Consider the following 22,103-nt stretch of genomic DNA (forward strand, 5'->3'; position numbering starts at 1 on the left):
AGAGCCGGACGCTATTTGCGGACGGTCGTTCAAAAAAAGGGGCCGGCTATTTAAATTGTGCGCTCGCTCATTGCGGTTTGTTGACACCTCTATGTCTGAGCGAGCGAACGAAAAATGCGCTCACTATTTTGCCGTTCGCATCACACGTCATCTCCGGTATTTATTTGATTAATCGGGTACATCGAAAGGCATCTGAACTGCTCGCAGTGCTTGTGGTAGGTTTTTCCTACCGCAATCACTGCGAGCAGTTCAGGCTAAAAGACAACCAGACAACGTGGTCGATGACGCTCCTTTACTAATTATGCACTCCCATTAAACGCCCTTTTTACCGTTAGGCACGCCTGTGTTCGGATCTCCACTCCCCCGTTTTCAAGCACCTTCCCCTGTTACCACCCACAAATGGTACATTCTGTAAATCAAATTATCAGTCCCTCGCTGTTTTGCGAGTGCTCGATTTCCGACCGCAATGACTGGTTTGCGCATGCGCATTACGACGATCCATACGCATGTGCAGTTGTGCGAACATCGCTCAGAGCGAATGAGCGGCCGCTTACGAGCGGCTCTGAATCAGGCCCACTGTATGCCTGAAAAGAGACTTAAAATCAAGCACTCCTTGGTAAACTTTAGAATCAATTTGTATGAAATTTGGAAAAATACCTCAAACATTTGTTATCTTTCGTAAGTTTAAAATGTCTTTCTTTCTCATTTATTTTTAGTCAAGTATTCCGTAGCTACAATTTATTATTTTAAGAAGGGATGTGCGCCGATCCCGTGTTTTGGTTTTGTTTTCGGTTTTGGATCTGTATCTCCTTCGTGTTTTGGATCTGGATCTGGTTTTGCAAAACAACCCTTGCGTGTTTTGGTTTTGGTTTTGAATCTGGATCTTTTTTCAAAAAATGATAAAAACAGGTAAAACCACATAATCTGGGCCTATTTTTGTTCCTACATTATTATTAACCTTAATAACATTTATTACCAGTCATTTGCAGTCAATTTTGACCACCTCACAGCTCACACTATTGATTTTTTCATCTAGGTTAGGCCTAGGGCCAAAATGTTGCATCCAGCTAGCTGGCTGACTAAACTAAACAACAGCAGTGGGTGGCACTAACATCTGGCCATTTTTAAAAAATGAAAGGGGCATACAGGAGATGCTGAGTGTGGCCATTACAATACAACCGAGGCGATTGACAAGACAGACAGCACTAGGTTGCTGCTGTCTGATAATAAGTGTGGCTAACGCACACGCATACACAGTAAAAAAAATACACTTTTTTATTTTTCATTTTTTGTCCAGAACTTGGGGCTCGGAGCCCTGACTGAGGCAGCAGCAATTGATGACACAGGCAGCACTAGGTTGCTGCTGTCTGATAATAAGTGCGGCTAATGCACACGCACACACAGAAAAAAAAATACACTTTTATTATATTTTATTTATTTTTTGGTCCAGAACTTGGGGCCCGGAGCACCCCTGACCAAGGCAGCAGCGATTGACAACACAGGCAGCACTAGGTTGCTGCTGTCTGATAATAAGTGCAGCTAACGCACACGCACACACAGAAAACAAAAACACTTTTATTATTTATTTATTTATTTTTTGGTCCAGAACTTGGGGCCCGGAGCACCCCTGACCAAGGCAGCAGCGATTGACAACACAGGCAGCACTAGGTTGCTGCTGTCTGATAATAAGTGCAGCTAACGCACACGCACACACAGAAAACAAAAACACTTTTATTATTTATTTATTTATTTTTTTGGCCAGAACTTGGGGCCCGGAGCATCCCTGACCGAGGCAGCAGCAATTGACGACACAGGCAATACTGGGTTGCTGTCTGAATAAGTGCGGCTAAAGCACACACACAAAAATAAAATACACTTTTATTATATAGATTTTATTATTTTTTGCCCACAACTTTGGGCCCGGAGCACCCCTGACCGAGGCAGCAGCGATTGACGACCCAGGCAGTACGCTACCAGCCCAGATGGACACAGCAAACAGCAACTGCCCAGATGGACACAGCAGACAGCACCTGCCCAGAGGGACCCAGCAAACAGCACCAGCCCAGATGGACCCAGCAGACAGCACCAGCCCAGATGGACACAGCAGACAGCACCTGCCCAGATGGACACAGCAGACAACACCAGCCCAGATGGACACAGCAGACAGCACCAGCCCAGAGGGACACAGCAGACAGCACCAGCCCAGATGAACACAGAAGACAGCACCAACCCAGATGGACACAGCAGACAGCACCAGCCCAGATGGACACAGCAGACACCACCAGTCCTACACTACCCACACTCCCTGTTCACTCTCCACAGCTGGAGTGAGATGGCGCCGACACGGGCTCCTTATAAAACAGAGACAAAAGCTTGTGAGCCGGAAAAACACTGGCACCTCCCAACCACCCTCCCACCTCCCTATCTTCGAGCTGTGTACTTTTATACGCTGTGTTCCAATAGATGGTGAGTTTAGGATTACTTACCTAAATGATACATAACTATATTAGTACAATTATACAGTATATCTGTATCCCTTACTTAGCAGGAAAAGGGGCTGTCTAGTGCACATATACTCTATTATGCATTAAATCTCATAATATATGATAATGGTTACTGATTTCACTAGTTAGTAGCCCCAGCATATATTATTGATGTTCAAATGTACAAAAGATCATTAAATTATTAAAAGTTAACCCAGCTTGGTGCTGCCTCATAGTGCCACATTCAAACTTGGGAAGCTTTTCCTAAGGCAAAAAGAATACAGTCATGGTACCGCCTCAGGGAAGCAACCTGGGTGGAAGCACTGCCCACGCCACCTACGTTCTTAAGGCCCTGGCGATGGTCTTATAGATTAGCCACAATATTATTACTTCATTGTTTCTTATTTTGCAGATACTTTTGTATAATTTTATTGTCTGAATACCTACACAAGCATTTTCTTTCCAGAAGTTTCCTTCACATATAGGGCCAGATGTACTAAGCTCTGAAAAGTGATAAACTGCTAACTGTCATTTTTCAAACACAGCCTGCAACATGACAGTTGGGAGCTGAGTGGCTGGCCATTTATCACTCTCCAGTTTATCATTTTTCAGAGCTTAGTACATCTCCCCTTAAGCCTGAGCAATGTTGACGCTGCCTTCTGGGTTTTGAAATAATTTACTTTGTTTTGACATTGGCTATGCATTCTATTTTTATTAAAACAAGTCCCAAATAACCCTAAATATTTGCTAGTGACACTGCATATGAAAAACAAACCATCTCATTTGACAGGGGGAGATGTGTCAACCCTTGGAGAGTGATAAAGTGGAGAAGTTGCCCAACTCAACCAAACAGCATTTATCTAAGACAGTCGTTGAAATGACAGTTAGATGCTGATTTGCTGCTTTGGGAAACTACTCCACTTTATCTCTTTTCAAGGCTTGATACATCTCTCCTACAGTGTGAAACTGGTGTTTACACCTGTGCTTTTGTTACTGTGATCTGCACTGGCACATATCACAATTAAATTTTGAACAATATATACAAGTGCACAAAGAAAATAGAAAAGCCTGGGTACCAAGCATGATGCAAGAATGGGCTTCTACACTGATTTGGAAAATTTGTCAATTAAGGAAATAATGTTCCAGCATGGTCACACTCATGTAAAAGAATGCTGAAGTACTCTCATTGGCATAATTATAGCAAGCATAGTTGCAAGAGGAGACCACAGTGATGTTGAAAGTACAGTAGAGTGACTTTTGTGATACGTTTGTCAGGAGCTTCAGTTACCAAGATAGCTCAACTTCCTTATGTTTCCTGGGAAACCGCGTCTAATGTGATGTAAGCATGAAACTCCAAGAGTAGATATAATTAGCAAAGGTTACTATGGGACTGAAGTGCATACTCCAGGACTGTGACATCCATGTAATACAGGTGCACGGCAAAACAGATGTGCAACTGCAGATCAAATGACAGCAAAATTATAAGATGTACCGTTGCACGAGCAGCCAATTTAATAAAAAATTATCTTACAGAGAACTCCACAGAGAATGATAGAAGAGTTGTGCTGTAGTGCAAAATTTCTCATCACACAAAACAATGCACTATTGCAAGCTCATTAGCGCAAAGAGCAGAGGAAATAGACTACCAAGGAAAGGCAATATAGTCCCTGAGAAGGCAGGTCAATGCTAATCTCTACTTAATGGTACTGATGGATCATGTGCATACATGTTTTAGCATTTTGTTTTTTTATCTTTTCATTTATAAAGCGTTCACTATTTCTTTCCTGATGAGAAGGGTGTCTTCAGATTGGCACATGTGTATATATATATATATATATATATAAAATATAGGTATTAAATGGGTCTGTAGCTAGAACAGGTTATTGACACATGTTAATAACTAGCTGAAGTACCCGGTGTTATTAAGTTATTAAGTTTTATTATGTGATGTTGCCCAAATCCATCCAGTGGAAGACATAGAACAGGCTCCCTGGGTCAAAGTTCTGTTCGGGGCACTCTGCCATGAGGTCCAACTTGGACCCAACCATTCTATCATTCTATTAGGCAATCCAGACCAATTGCCACCCCTCTGCGAAGTTTTTTTCCAATCCATCTAGTGGAAGGCCCAGAATAGGCTCCCTGAGTCAGTGTTGCCCAGTTTACACCAACGGAAGGTCCGACCGGGACCTCAACCACATAGTATGTCTCCTGGGATCCAATGTTACCACTCTGAAGTTTTTGTCCAAATCCATCCAGTGGAAGGCTCATAACAGGCTTACCAGGTCAAAGTTGTGCCCAGCATACACCAACGGGAGGTCCAACCAGGACCTCAATCCCCCTAAAACTTGGCCAGGATCCACTGGACCACCTTCCATTGGTTTCATCCCAATCTGTGTAGGGGCGTCTGAATGCATAACCAGACACACAATCAATACAATAAACAGACCAATGAATTTTGTATACAAGATTGTCAGCTATCTATTCTGACTTCAGATCCCATTTACCTTCTCTATAACATGTTTTAAGATAGGGGCTTATTTATTTAGCCTTTATACTACAAATACTATTGCAATCATGATGCCCTATGTTCTGATTCACCAGTGAGATTTATAATTGGTCATATCAATTTCAAAATCTATAGAGACAGTGAAACTTTCTTTTTTACCAGTAGCAGGAGAGATTCTAATATGTTGTTTCATGTGTAGCAATCTCATTTACATTTTCCCACCCAACTTGTATATTTTCTATCTATTTCCCTTATTCAGCATATATGAACATTATATAACCTGCCAAACACAGCTTTCATTTTACAACCCATCTGAAGAATGTACCTCAGCCCCCAGAAAGCTGGAATTGCCGTTTTTTTGTTAACCATTAAAGGTGTAACCATAATTGTTTTGATGTGCATTATCTACTACAACATTGTTGTATGTTTGATACAGTTTCATATATCACTATACCATTGCCACCAAGGATTGATCACAAATTGTATATTGCTCAGACAGTCTTTGAAAAGAGATGAACTAACTACATTTGTTCTGTTGTGAGAATTAATTCCGTGCCACAAAGTCAGTGTTTGTTTATCTTAAATAAATCGAATGGAAACTCTGAAATGATAATCTCATGGTATTTCTATAAATCCTAGCAACTTTTTCCATATAATGCTATTAATCAATGTAAGACATTAGAACAGATTATAAAATAGCTCTTTTTGGACTCTTTCCCCCCCCCCCAGGTCTTATATACAAGGTCCTCTCCTTTTAGCCAATGGACTCCAGTAAAGCTACTTATGTGAACTTTTCACAGGTAACTATACAGCTGGATGGGTTGACCCACAGCAAGCAATTAGGTGTTGCTTGTTTTTTCTACATTGCACATTTAATAAATTATAGTTGGAAACAGCTTAAATGCTACAGGGAGAATCTTCTTTTATACATAGTTGCCAGTATAAGCTACGGTAATCACCCCTTATTATATAATGGAATTATGTGTCAGAAGGTCTCCAAGTCAGGAAACTCTTGGTATAGGCAGAGTAGTACATAATTGCAATTTCTACAGGGAGGGGGCTTATGTACAGTCAGGTGTATAAATATTGGGACATTGACAGAATTTTCATATTTTGGCCTCTATTCACCACCAGAATGGCTTTGAAATGAAACAAACAAGATATGCTTTAACTGCAGACTTTCAGATTTAATTTGAGGGTAATTACATACAAATCAGGTGAACGGTGTAGGAATTACAACTGTTTCTATATGTGCCTCCCACTTTTTAAGGGCCAAAAGTAATGGGACAAACTAAATCCTAAATCAAACTTTCACTTTTTAATACTTTGTTGTAAATCATTTGCAGGCAATTACAGCCTGAAGTCTGGAACGCATAGACATCACCAGATGCAGGGTTTCATCCCTGGTGATGCTCTGCCAGGCCTCTACTGCAAATTTCTTCAGTTCCTGCTTGTTCTTGGGGCATTTTCCCTTCAGTTTTGTCTTCATCAAGTGAAATGCATGCTCAATTGGATTCAGGTCAGGGGATTGACTTGGCCATTGCATAACATTTCATTTTTTAGCCTTAAAAAACTCTTTGGTTGCTTTTGCAGTATGCCTCGGGTCATTGTCCATCTGCACTGTGAAGCTCCGTCCAATGAGTTCTGAAGCATTTGACTGAATATGAGCATATAATATTGCCCAAAACACTTCAGAATTCATTCTGCTGCTTTTGTCAGCAGTCACATCATCAATAAATACAAGGGAACCAGTTCCATTGGCAGCCATACATGCCCACGCCATGACAATACCACCACCATGCTTCACTGATGAGGTAGTATGTTTTGGATCATGAGCAGTTCTTTTCCTTCTCTTCTCTTCCCATCACTCTGGTACAAGTTGATCTTTGTCTCATCTGTCCATAGGATGTTGTTCCAGAACTGTAATGGCTTTTTTAGATGTTGTTTGGCAAGCTCTAATCTGGTCTTCCTGTTTTTGTGGCTCACCAATGGTTTGCATCTTGTGGTGAACCCTCTATATTCACTCTTGTGAAGTCTTCTCTTGATTGCTGACTTTGACACATATTCACCTACCTCCTGGAGAGTGTTCTTGATTTGGCCAACTGTTGTGAACGGGTTTTTCTTCACCAGGGAAATAATTCTTCTGTCACCCACCACAGTTGTTGTCCGTGGTCTTCCGGGTCTTTTGGTGTTGCTGAGCTCTCTGGTGCATTCTTTCTTTTTAAGAATGTTCCAAACAGTTGATTTGGCCACACCTAATGTTTTTGCTATCTCTCTGATGGGTTTGTTTTGATTTTTTAGCGTAATGATGGCTTGCTTCACTGATAGTGACAGCTATTTGGATCTCATATTGAGAGCCGACAGCAACTGATTCCAAATGCAAATGTCACACCTAGAATCAACTCCAGACCTTTTACCTGCTTAAATGTTAATGAAAAAACAAGGGAATAGCCCACACCTGTCCATGAAATAGCTTTTGAGTTGATAGTCCCTTTACTTTTGGCCCCTTAAAAAGTGGGAGGCACATATAGAAACCGTTGTAATTCCTACACCGTTCACCTGATTTGGATGTAATTACCCTCAAATTAATTCTGAAAGTCTGCAGTTAAAGCACATCTTGTTTGTTTCATTTCAAAGCCATTATGGTGGTGAATAGAGGCCAAAATATGAAAATTCTGTCAATGTCCCAATATTTATGCACCTGACTTGTGTTTCCTCATGGGCCAAGGTCCAGATCAGTAGTAGTTCTATACTGGGAGGGTTCCAATATGAAGGACCCCAAATGTGGAAAAACATTTTTAAGAAATTCATGTGGCTTATACTGCTAGTTTTGGATTTCAAGACATACAGTAATCACACGCAATGTTGATATTCACAGAGTTGAGCAGTGATGTGAGGCAGGTGAGGCAGAGCCTTTCCTGTCATACTTAGTTATACTCCAGAGTTTTGACTATAAAAATTATAAGAAAGAATTAAAGAAAATATTATAAATATCTTCTTTTTATTATTCTAATAATTTTGATTGCAAAAACTCTGAAGTAAAAAGGGTATGGCAGGTGAGGCACTGCCTACCCTGTCTACCTTTCCACACATCCCTGATCAAAACACACCAAATTCCCAGCCGTATATACTGCTGCACCTTTGTATAATGCCCACATGAACCCTCGTGTTATGTACAGTATATGTATGTGTAAATCTGGCTCTGATACTAGCCAGTGCCTCCCCAGCTATTTAACTTGCTGCTCATCACTGGAGTTGAGCAGATTGTTTTTATACTGCACATGTGTCTAAGTTGCACCAGGTATGCATACTGATTGTGTTCGTACACAGTTGCAGTTATGAGGTCAGACGCATGCATGAATAAGTACACTGAAATTATATTGAGCATAGTTGATTGGTGACTGGGAGGTGGCTATTCAGATGCATGGAGATGTCCATCATATGGGCATGTTATGGAGTGTCATGGGTGTGTTACTGAAATGTTTGCATATACAGATGCTGAACAGTTCACATAGGAGGCCATACTCAGATGGAAAATCTGTACCTGACATAGGGCCAGATGTACTAAGCTCTGAAAAGTGATAAAGTGGAGAGTGATAAACCACCAGCCAATCAGCTGCTAACTGTCATTTTTCAAACACAGCCTGTAAAATGACAGTTGGGAGCTGAGTGGCTGGCAGTTTATCACTCTCCACTTTATCACTTTTCAGAATTTAGTACATCTCCCCCATAGTGCTGTTGCAAGTTAGTTTCGATGGTGCAAGAGATGGTGTCTCCATTATTGCAAGTTCTGATGCATGGCTCTACACCAGGGAAGGGCATTGTAGTGGCATTTAGATAAGTCGCAAATGTGAAACTAGCAAAAGATACAAAGAGTGCCACATTCATTTGTAGGAGGAGGTAAATTATACAGTGTTTTAGAGAAAATTGTACTTAGATTTAACAGTAAAATACTCAAGAAATGTTTTGGATTTTTACATTAAAAACAACTGCACCACAGGAATTGAATAATAATTGCAAGATCACTACATTTTTTGTTCTTTTTTTAAGCATTCACTTTTTAACATTCACAATATTTTTTTATATCACACTATTTTACATACAGTTTTTATTAACATTTTTATAATGATATTTTTATACATACAGTCAGGTCCATAAATATTGGGATATTGACAGAATTTTCATATTTTGGCCTCTATTCACCACCACAATGGCTTTGAAATTAAACAAACAAGATGTGATTTAACTGCAGACTTTCAGATTTAATTTAAGGGTAATTACATCCAAATCAGGTGAACGGTGTAGGAATTACAACGGTTTCTATATGTGCCTCCCACTTTTTAAGGGGCCAAAAGTAATGGGACAAACTAAACAATCCTAAATCTAACTTTCACTTTTTAATACTTTGTTGCAAATCCTTTGCAGGCAATTACAGCCTGAAGTCTGGAACGCATAGACATCACCAGACGCTGGGTTTCATCCCTGGTGATGCTCTGCCAGGCCTCTACTGCAAATTTCTTCAGTTCCTGCTTGTTCTTGGTGCATTTTCCTTTCAGTTTTGTCTTCATCAAATGAAATGCATGCTCAATCGGATTCAGGTCAGGGGATTGACTTGGCCATTGCATAACATTCCACTTTTTAGCCTTAAAAAACTCTTTGGTTGCTTTTGCAGTATGCTTCGGGTCATTGTCCATCTGCACTGTGAAGCGCCGTCCAATGAGTTCTGAAGTATTTCACTGAATATGAGCATATAATATTGCCCGAAACACTTCAGAATTCATTCTGCTGCTTTTGTCAGCAGACACATCATCAATAAATACAAGGAACCAGTTCCATTGGCAGCCATACATGCCCACGCCATGACACTACCACCACCATGCTTCACTGATGAGGTAGTATGTTTTGGATCATGAGCAGTTCCTTTCCTTCTCTTCTCTTCCCATCACTCTGGTACAAGTTGATCTTTGTCTCATCTGTCCATAGGATGTTGTTCCAGAACTGTAATGGCTTTTTTAGATGTTGTTTGGCAAGCTCTAATCTGGTCTTCCTGTTTTTGTGGCTCACCAATGGTTTGCATCTTGTGGTGAACCCTCTATATTCACTCTTGTGAAGTCTTCTCTTGATTGCTGACTTTGACACATATTCACCTACCTCCTGGAGAGTGTTCTTGATTTGGCCAACTGTTGTGAACGGGTTTTTCTTCACCAGGGAAATAATTCTTCTGTCATCCACCACAGTTGTTGTCCGTGGTCTTCCGGGTCTTTTGGTGTTGCTGAGCTCTCTGGTGCATTCTTTCTTTTTAAGAATGTTCCAAACAGTTGATTTGGCCACACCTAATGTTTTTGCTATCTCTCTGATGGGTTTGTTTTGATTTTTTAGCCTAATGATGGCTTGCTTCACTGATAGTGACAGCTATTTGGATCTCATTTTGAGAGCCGACAGCAACTGATTCCAAATGCAAATGTCACACCTAGAATCAACTCCAGACCTTTTACCTGCTTAATTGATAATGAAATAACAAGGGAATAGCCCACACCTGTCCATGAAATAGCTTTTGAGTTGATAGTCCCTTTACCTTTGGCCCCTTAAAAAGTGGGAGGCACATATAGAAACCGTTGTAATTCCTACACCGTTCACCTGATTTGGATGTAATTACCCTCAAATTAATTCTGAAAGTCTGCAGTTAAAGCACATCTTGTTTGTTTCATTTCAAAGCCATTATGGTGGTGAATAGAGGCCAAAATATGAAAATTCTGTCAATGTCCCAATATTTATGCACCTGACTTGTGTTTCCTCATGGGCCAAGGTCCAGATCAGTAGTAGTTCTATACTGGGAGGGTTCCAATATGAAGGACCCCAAATGTGGAAAAACATTTTTAAGAAATTCATGTGGCTTATACTGCTAGTTTTGGATTTCAAGACATACAGTAATCACACGCAATGTTGATATTCACAGAGTTGAGCAGTGATGTGAGGCAGGTGAGGCAGAGCCTTTCCTGTCATACTTAGTTATACTCCAGAGTTTTGACTATAAAAATTATAAGAAAGAATTAAAGAAAATATTATAAATATCTTCTTTTTATTATTCTAATAATTTTGATTGCAAAAACTCTGAAGTAAAAAGGGTATGGCAGGTGAGGCACTGCCTACCCTGTCTACCTTTCCACACATCCCTGATCAAAACACACCAAATTCCCAGCCGTATATACTGCTGCACCTTTGTATAATGCCCACATGAACCCTCGTGTTATGTACAGTATATGTATGTGTAAATCTGGCTCTGATACTAGCCAGTGCCTCCCCAGCCATTTAACTTGCTGCTCATCACTGGAGTTGAGCAGATTGTTTTTATACTGCACATGTGTCTAAGTTGCACCAGGTATGCATACTGATTGTGTTCGTACACAGTTGCAGTTATGAGGTCAGATGCATGCATGAATAAGTACACTGAAATTATATTGAGCATAGTTGATTGGTGACTGGGAGGTGGCTATTCAGATGCATGGAGATGTCCATCATATGGGCATGTTATGGAGTGTCATGGGTGTGTTACTGAAATGTTTGCATATACAGATGCTGAACAGTTCACATAGGAGGCCATACTCAGATGGAAAATCTGTACCTGACATAGGGCCAGATGTACTAAGCTCTGAAAAGTGATAAAGTGGAGAGTGATAAACCACCAGCCAATCAGCTGCTAACTGTCATTTTTCAAACACAGCCTGTAAAATGACAGTTGGGAGCTGAGTGGCTGGCAGTTTATCACTCTCCACTTTATCCCTTTTCAGAATTTAGTACATCTCCCCCATAGTGCTGTTGCAAGTTAGTTTCGATGGTGCAAGAGATGGTGTCTCCATTATTGCACGTTCTGATGCATGGCTCTACACCAGGGAAGGGCATTGTAGTGGCATTTAGATAAGTCGCAAATGTGAAACTAGCAAAAGATACAAAGAGTGCCACATTCATTTGTAGGAGGAGGTAAATTATACAGTGTTTTAGAGAAAATTGTACTTAGATTTAACAGTAAAATACTCAAGAAATGTTTTGGATTTTTACATTAAAAACAACTGCACCACAGGAATTGAATAATAATTGCAAGATCACTACATTTTTTGTTCTTTTTTTAAGCATTTACTTTTTAACATTCACAATATTTTTTTATATCACACTATTTTACATACAGTTTTTATTAACATTTTTATAATGATATTTTTATACATACAGTCAGGTCCATAAATATTGGGATATTGACAGAATTTTCATATTTTGGCCTCTATTCACCACCACAATGGCTTTGAAATTAAACAAACAAGATGTGATTTAACTGCAGACTTTCAGATTTAATTTAAGGGTAATTACGTCCAAATCAGGTGAACGGTGTAGGAATTACAACGGTTTCTATATGTGCCTCCCACTTTTTAAGGGGCCAAAAGTAATGGGACAAACTAAACAATCCTAAATCTAACTTTCACTTTTTAATACTTTGTTGCAATTCCTTTGCAGGCAATTACAGCCTGAAGTCTGGAACGCATAGACATCACCAGACGCTGGATTTCATCCCTGGTGATGCTCTGCCAGGCCTCTACTGCAAATTTCTTCAGTTCCTGCTTGTTCTTGGTGCATTTTCCTTTCAGTTTTGTCTTCATCAAATGAAATGCATGCTCAATCGGATTCAGGTCAGGGGATTGACTTGGCCATTGCATAACATTCCACTTTTTAGCCTTAAAAAACTCTTTGGTTGCTTTTGCAGTATGCTTCGGGTCATTGTCCATCTGCACTGTGAAGCGCCGTCCAATGAGTTCTGAAGTATTTCACTGAATATGAGCATATAATATTGCCCGAAACACTTCAGAATTAATTCTGCTGCTTTTGTCAGCAGACACATCATCAATAAATACAAGGAACCAGTTCCATTGGCAGCCATACATGTCCACGCCATGACACTACCACCACCATGCTTCACTGATGAGGTAGTATGTTTTGGATCATGAGCAGTTCCTTTCCTTCTCTTCTCTTCCCATCACTCTGGTACAAGTTGATCTTTGTCTCATCTGTCCATAGGATGTTGTTCCAGAACTGTAATGGCTTTTTTAGATGTTGTTTGGCAAGCTCTAATCTGGTCTTCCTGTTTTTGTGGCTCACCAATGGTTTGCATCTTGTGGTGAACCCTCTATATTCACTCTTGTGAAGTCTTCTCTTGATTGCTGACTTTGACACATATTCACCTACCTCCTGGAGAGTGTTCTTGATTTGGCCAACTGTTGTGAACGGGTTTTTCTTCACCAGGGAAATAATTCTTCTGTCATCCACCACAGTTGTTGTCCGTGGTCTTCCGGGTCTTTTGGTGTTGCTGAGCTCTCTGGTGCATTCTTTCTTTTTAAGAATGTTCCAAACAGTTGATTTGGCCACACCTAATGTTTTTGCTATCTCTCTGATGGGTTTGTTTTGATTTTTTAGCCTAATGATGGCTTGCTTCACTGATAGTGACAGCTATTTGGATCTCATTTTGAGAGCCGACAGCAACTGATTCCAAATGCAAATGTCACACCTAGAATCAACTCCAGACCTTTTACCTGCTTAATTGATAATGAAATAACAAGGGAATAGCCCACACCTGTCCATGAAATAGCTTTTGAGTTGATAGTCCCTTTACCTTTGGCCCCTTAAAGAGTGGGAGGCACATATAGAAACCGTTGTAATTCCTACACCGTTCACCTGATTTGGATGTAATTACCCTCAAATTAATTCTGAAAGTCTGCAGTTAAAGCACATCTTGTTTGTTTCATTTCAAAGCCATTATGGTGGTGAATAGAGGCCAAAATATGAAAATTCTGTCAATGTCCCAATATTTATGCACCTGACTTGTGTTTCCTCATGGGCCAAGGTCCAGATCAGTAGTAGTTCTATACTGGGAGGGTTCCAATATGAAGGACCCCAAATGTGGAAAAACATTTTTAAGAAATTCATGTGGCTTATACTGCTAGTTTTGGATTTCAAGACATACAGTAATCACACGCAATGTTGATATTCACAGAGCTGAGCAGTGATGTGAGGCAGGTGAGGCAGAGCCTTTCCTGTCATACTTAGTTATACTCCAGAGTTTTGACTATAAAAATTATAAGAAAGAATTAAAGAAAATATTATAAATATCTTCTTTTTATTATTCTAATAATTTTGATTGCAAAAACTCTGAAGTAAAAAGGGTATGGCAGGTGAGGCACTGCCTACCCTGTCTACCTTTCCACACATCCCTGATCAAAACACACCAAATTCCCAGCCGTATATACTGCTGCACCTTTGTATAATGCCCACATGAACCCTCGTGTTATGTACAGTATATGTATGTGTAAATCTGGCTCTGATACTAGCCAGTGCCTCCCCAGCCATTTAACTTGCTGCTCATCACTGGAGTTGAGCAGATTGTTTTTATACTGCACATGTGTCTAAGTTGCACCAGGTATGCATACTGATTGTGTTCGTACACAGTTGCAGTTATGAGGTCAGACGCATGCATGAATAAGTACACTGAAATTATATTGAGCATAGTTGATTGGTGACTGGGAGGTGGCTATTCAGATGCATGGAGATGTCCATCATATGGGCATGTTATGGAGTGTCATGGGTGTGTTACTGAAATGTTTGCATATACAGATGCTGAACAGTTCACATAGGAGGCCATACTCAGATGGAAAATCTGTACCTGACATAGGGCCAGATGTACTAAGCTCTGAAAAGTGATAAAGTGGAGAGTGATAAACCACCAGCCAATCAGCTGCTAACTGTCATTTTTCAAACACAGCCTGTAAAATGACAGTTGGGAGCTGAGTGGCTGGCAGTTTATCACTCTCCACTTTATCCCTTTTCAGAATTTAGTACATCTCCCCCATAGTGCTGTTGCAAGTTAGTTTCGATGGTGCAAGAGATGGTGTCTCCATTATTGCACGTTCTGATGCATGGCTCTACACCAGGGAAGGGCATTGTAGTGGCATTTAGATAAGTCGCAAATGTGAAACTAGCAAAAGATACAAAGAGTGCCACATTCATTTGTAGGAGGAGGTAAATTATACAGTGTTTTAGAGAAAATTGTACTTAGATTTAACAGTAAAATACTCAAGAAATGTTTTGGATTTTTACATTAAAAACAACTGCACCACAGGAATTGAATAATAATTGCAAGATCACTACATTTTTTGTTCTTTTTTTAAGCATTTACTTTTTAACATTCACAATATTTTTTTATATCACACTATTTTACATACAGTTTTTATTAACATTTTTATAATGATATTTTTATACATACAGTCAGGTCCATAAATATTGGGATATTGACAGAATTTTCATATTTTGGCCTCTATTCACCACCACAATGGCTTTGAAATTAAACAAACAAGATGTGATTTAACTGCAGACTTTCAGATTTAATTTAAGGGTAATTACATCCAAATCAGGTGAACGGTGTAGGAATTACAACGGTTTCTATATGTGCCTCCCACTTTTTAAGGGGCCAAAAGTAATGGGACAAACTAAACAATCCTAAATCTAACTTTCACTTTTTAATACTTTGTTGCAAATCCTTTGCAGGCAATTACAGCCTGAAGTCTGGAACGCATAGACATCACCAGACGCTGGGTTTCATCCCTGGTGATGCTCTGCCAGGCCTCTACTGCAAATTTCTTCAGTTCCTGCTTGTTCTTGGTGGATTTTCCTTTCAGTTTTGTCTTCATCAAATGAAATGCATGCTCAATCGGATTCTGGTCAGGGGATTGACTTGGCCATTGCATAACATTCCACTTTTTAGCCTTAAAAAACTCTTTGGTTGCTTTTGCAGTATGCTTCGGGTCATTGTCCATCTGCACTGTGAAGCGCCGTCCAATGAGTTCTGAAGTATTTCACTGAATATGAGCATATAATATTGCCCGAAACACTTCAGAATTCATTCTGCTGCTTTTGTCAGCAGACACATCATCAATAAATACAAGGAACCAGTTCCATTGGCAGCCATACATGCCCACGCCATGACACTACCACCACCATGCTTCACTGATGAGGTAGTATGTTTTGGATCATGAGCAGTTCCTTTCCTTCTCTTCTCTTCCCATCACTCTGGTACAAGTTGATCTTTGTCTCATCTGTCCATAGGATGTTGTTCCAGAACTGTAATGGCTTTTTTAGATGTTGTTTGGCAAGCTCTAATCTGGTCTTCCTGTTTTTGTGGCTCACCAATGGTTTGCATCTTGTGGTGAACCCTCTATATTCACTCTTGTGAAGTCTTCTCTTGATTGCTGACTTTGACACATATTCACCTACCTCCTGGAGAGTGTTCTTGATTTGGCCAACTGTTGTGAACGGGTTTTTCTTCACCAGGGAAATAATTCTTCTGTCATCCACCACAGTTGTTGTCCGTGGTCTTCCGGGTCTTTTGGTGTTGCTGAGCTCTCTGGTGCATTCTTTCTTTTTAAGAATGTTCCAAACAGTTGATTTGGCCACACCTAATGTTTTTGCTATCTCTCTGATGGGTTTGTTTTGATTTTTTAGCCTAATGATGGCTTGCTTCACTGATAGTGACAGCTATTTGGATCTCATTTTGAGAGCCGACAGCAACTGATTCCAAATGCAAATGTCACACCTAGAATCAACTCCAGACCTTTTACCTGCTTAATTGATAATGAAATAACAAGGGAATAGCCCACACCTGTCCATGAAATAGCTTTTGAGTTGATAGTCCCTTTACCTTTGGCCCCTTAAAGAGTGGGAGGCACATATAGAAACCGTTGTAATTCCTACACCGTTCACCTGATTTGGATGTAATTACCCTCAAATTAATTCTGAAAGTCTGCAGTTAAAGCACATCTTGTTTGTTTCATTTCAAAGCCATTATGGTGGTGAATAGAGGCCAAAATATGAAAATTCTGTCAATGTCCCAATATTTATGCACCTGACTTGTGTTTCCTCATGGGCCAAGGTCCAGATCAGTAGTAGTTCTATACTGGGAGGGTTCCAATATGAAGGACCCCAAATGTGGAAAAACATTTTTAAGAAATTCATGTGGCTTATACTGCTAGTTTTGGATTTCAAGACATACAGTAATCACACGCAATGTTGATATTCACAGAGCTGAGCAGTGATGTGAGGCAGGTGAGGCAGAGCCTTTCCTGTCATACTTAGTTATACTCCAGAGTTTTGACTATAAAAATTATAAGAAAGAATTAAAGAAAATATTATAAATATCTTCTTTTTATTATTCTAATAATTTTGATTGCAAAAACTCTGAAGTAAAAAGGGTATGGCAGGTGAGGCACTGCCTACCCTGTCTACCTTTCCACACATCCCTGATCAAAACACACCAAATTCCCAGCCGTATATACTGCTGCACCTTTGTATAATGCCCACATGAACCCTCGTGTTATGTACAGTATATGTATGTGTAAATCTGGCTCTGATACTAGCCAGTGCCTCCCCAGCCATTTAACTTGCTGCTCATCACTGGAGTTGAGCAGATTGTTTTTATACTGCACATGTGTCTAAGTTGCACCAGGTATGCATACTGATTGTGTTCGTACACAGTTGCAGTTATGAGGTCAGACGCATGCATGAATAAGTACACTGAAATTATATTGAGCATAGTTGATTGGTGACTGGGAGGTGGCTATTCAGATGCATGGAGATGTCCATCATATGGGCATGTTATGGAGTGTCATGGGTGTGTTACTGAAATGTTTGCATATACAGATGCTGAACAGTTCACATAGGAGGCCATACTCAGATGGAAAATCTGTACCTGACATAGGGCCAGATGTACTAAGCTCTGAAAAGTGATAAAGTGGAGAGTGATAAACCACCAGCCAATCAGCTGCTAACTGTCATTTTTCAAACACAGCCTGTAAAATGACAGTTGGGAGCTGAGTGGCTGGCAGTTTATCACTCTCCACTTTATCACTTTTCAGAATTTAGTACATCTCCCCCATAGTGCTGTTGCAAGTTAGTTTCGATGGTGCAAGAGATGGTGTCTCCATTATTGCACGTTCTGATGCATGGCTCTACACCAGGGAAGGGCATTGTAGTGGCATTTAGATAAGTCGCAAATGTGAAACTAGCAAAAGATACAAAGAGTGCCACATTCATTTGTAGGAGGAGGTAAATTATACAGTGTTTTAGAGAAAATTGTACTTAGATTTAACAGTAAAATACTCAAGAAATGTTTTGGATTTTTACATTAAAAACAACTGCACCACAGGAATTGAATAATAATTGCAAGATCACTACATTTTTTGTTCTTTTTTTAAGCATTTACTTTTTAACATTCACAATATTTTTTTATATCACACTATTTTACATACAGTTTTTATTAACATTTTTATAATGATATTTTTATACATACAGTCAGGTCCATAAATATTGGGATATTGACAGAATTTTCATATTTTGGCCTCTATTCACCACCACAATGGCTTTGAAATTAAACAAACAAGATGTGATTTAACTGCAGACTTTCAGATTTAATTTAAGGGTAATTACATCCAAATCAGGTGAACGGTGTAGGAATTACAACGGTTTCTATATGTGCCTCCCACTTTTTAAGGGGCCAAAAGTAATGGGACAAACTAAACAATCCTAAATCTAACTTTCACTTTTTAATACTTTGTTGCAAATCCTTTGCAGGCAATTACAGCCTGAAGTCTGGAACGCATAGACATCACCAGACGCTGGGTTTCATCCCTGGTGATGCTCTGCCAGGCCTCTACTGCAAATTTCTTCAGTTCCTGCTTGTTCTTGGTGGATTTTCCTTTCAGTTTTGTCTTCATCAAATGAAATGCATGCTCAATCGGATTCTGGTCAGGGGATTGACTTGGCCATTGCATAACATTCCACTTTTTAGCCTTAAAAAACTCTTTGGTTGCTTTTGCAGTATGCTTCGGGTCATTGTCCATCTGCACTGTGAAGCGCCGTCCAATGAGTTCTGAAGTATTTCACTGAATATGAGCATATAATATTGCCCGAAACACTTCAGAATTCATTCTGCTGCTTTTGTCAGCAGACACATCATCAATAAATACAAGGAACCAGTTCCATTGGCAGCCATACATGCCCACGCCATGACACTACCACCACCATGCTTCACTGATGAGGTAGTATGTTTTGGATCATGAGCAGTTCCTTTCCTTCTCTTCTCTTCCCATCACTCTGGTACAAGTTGATCTTTGTCTCATCTGTCCATAGGATGTTGTTCCAGAACTGTAATGGCTTTTTTAGATGTTGTTTGGCAAGCTCTAATCTGGTCTTCCTGTTTTTGTGGCTCACCAATGGTTTGCATCTTGTGGTGAACCCTCTATATTCACTCTTGTGAAGTCTTCTCTTGATTGCTGACTTTGACACATATTCACCTACCTCCTGGAGAGTGTTCTTGATTTGGCCAACTGTTGTGAACGGGTTTTTCTTCACCAGGGAAATAATTCTTCTGTCATCCACCACAGTTGTTGTCCGTGGTCTTCCGGGTCTTTTGGTGTTGCTGAGCTCTCTGGTGCATTCTTTCTTTTTAAGAATGTTCCAAACAGTTGATTTGGCCACACCTAATGTTTTTGCTATCTCTCTGATGGGTTTGTTTTGATTTTTTAGCCTAATGATGGCTTGCTTCACTGATAGTGACAGCTATTTGGATCTCATTTTGAGAGCCGACAGCAACTGATTCCAAATGCAAATGTCACACCTAGAATCAACTCCAGACCTTTTACCTGCTTAATTGATAATGAAATAACAAGGGAATAGCCCACACCTGTCCATGAAATAGCTTTTGAGTTGATAGTCCCTTTACCTTTGGCCCCTTAAAGAGTGGGAGGCACATATAGAAACCGTTGTAATTCCTACACCGTTCACCTGATTTGGATGTAATTACCCTCAAATTAATTCTGAAAGTCTGCAGTTAAAGCACATCTTGTTTGTTTCATTTCAAAGCCATTATGGTGGTGAATAGAGGCCAAAATATGAAAATTCTGTCAATGTCCCAATATTTATGCACCTGACTTGTGTTTCCTCATGGGCCAAGGTCCAGATCAGTAGTAGTTCTATACTGGGAGGGTTCCAATATGAAGGACCCCAAATGTGGAAAAACATTTTTAAGAAATTCATGTGGCTTATACTGCTAGTTTTGGATTTCAAGACATACAGTAATCACACGCAATGTTGATATTCACAGAGCTGAGCAGTGATGTGAGGCAGGTGAGGCAGAGCCTTTCCTGTCATACTTAGTTATACTCCAGAGTTTTGACTATAAAAATTATAAGAAAGAATTAAAGAAAATATTATAAATATCTTCTTTTTATTATTCTAATAATTTTGATTGCAAAAACTCTGAAGTAAAAAGGGTATGGCAGGTGAGGCACTGCCTACCCTGTCTACCTTTCCACACATCCCTGATCAAAACACACCAAATTCCCAGCCGTATATACTGCTGCACCTTTGTATAATGCCCACATGAACCCTCGTGTTATGTACAGTATATGTATGTGTAAATCTGGCTCTGATACTAGCCAGTGCCTCCCCAGCCATTTAACTTGCTGCTCATCACTGGAGTTGAGCAGATTGTTTTTATACTGCACATGTGTCTAAGTTGCACCAGGTATGCATACTGATTGTGTTCGTACACAGTTGCAGTTATGAGGTCAGACGCATGCATGAATAAGTACACTGAAATTATATTGAGCATAGTTGATTGGTGACTGGGAGGTGGCTATTCAGATGCATGGAGATGTCCATCATATGGGCATGTTATGGAGTGTCATGGGTGTGTTACTGAAATGTTTGCATATACAGATGCTGAACAGTTCACATAGGAGGCCATACTCAGATGGAAAATCTGTACCTGACATAGGGCCAGATGTACTAAGCTCTGAAAAGTGATAAAGTGGAGAGTGATAAACCACCAGCCAATCAGCTGCTAACTGTCATTTTTCAAACACAGCCTGTAAAATGACAGTTGGGAGCTGAGTGGCTGGCAGTTTATCACTCTCCACTTTATCCCTTTTCAGAATTTAGTACATCTCCCCCATAGTGCTGTTGCAAGTTAGTTTCGATGGTGCAAGAGATGGTGTCTCCATTATTGCACGTTCTGATGCATGGCTCTACACCAGGGAAGGGCATTGTAGTGGCATTTAGATAAGTCGCAAATGTGAAACTAGCAAAAGATACAAAGAGTGCCACATTCATTTGTAGGAGGAGGTAAATTATACAGTGTTTTAGAGAAAATTGTACTTAGATTTAACAGTAAAATACTCAAGAAATGTTTTGGATTTTTACATTAAAAACAACTGCACCACAGGAATTGAATAATAATTGCAAGATCACTACATTTTTTGTTCTTTTTTTAAGCATTTACTTTTTAACATTCACAATATTTTTTTATATCACACTATTTTACATACAGTTTTTATTAACATTTTTATAATGATATTTTTATACATACAGTCAGGTCCATAAATATTGGGATATTGACAGAATTTTCATATTTTGGCCTCTATTCACCACCACAATGGCTTTGAAATTAAACAAACAAGATGTGATTTAACTGCAGACTTTCAGATTTAATTTAAGGGTAATTACATCCAAATCAGGTGAACGGTGTAGGAATTACAACGGTTTCTATATGTGCCTCCCACTTTTTAAGGGGCCAAAAGTAATGGGACAAACTAAACAATCCTAAATCTAACTTTCACTTTTTAATACTTTGTTGCAAATCCTTTGCAGGCAATTACAGCCTGAAGTCTGGAACGCATAGACATCACCAGACGCTGGGTTTCATCCCTGGTGATGCTCTGCCAGGCCTCTACTGCAAATTTCTTCAGTTCCTGCTTGTTCTTGGTGGATTTTCCTTTCAGTTTTGTCTTCATCAAATGAAATGCATGCTCAATCGGATTCTGGTCAGGGGATTGACTTGGCCATTGCATAACATTCCACTTTTTAGCCTTAAAAAACTCTTTGGTTGCTTTTGCAGTATGCTTCGGGTCATTGTCCATCTGCACTGTGAAGCGCCGTCCAATGAGTTCTGAAGTATTTCACTGAATATGAGCATATAATATTGCCCGAAACACTTCAGAATTCATTCTGCTGCTTTTGTCAGCAGA

Source organism: Taudactylus pleione, unplaced genomic scaffold (genome assembly GCF_031769625.1).
Source record: "Taudactylus pleione unplaced genomic scaffold, aTauple2 ptg000041l, whole genome shotgun sequence".
NCBI classification, from domain to species: Eukaryota; Metazoa; Chordata; class Amphibia; order Anura; family Myobatrachidae; genus Taudactylus; species Taudactylus pleione.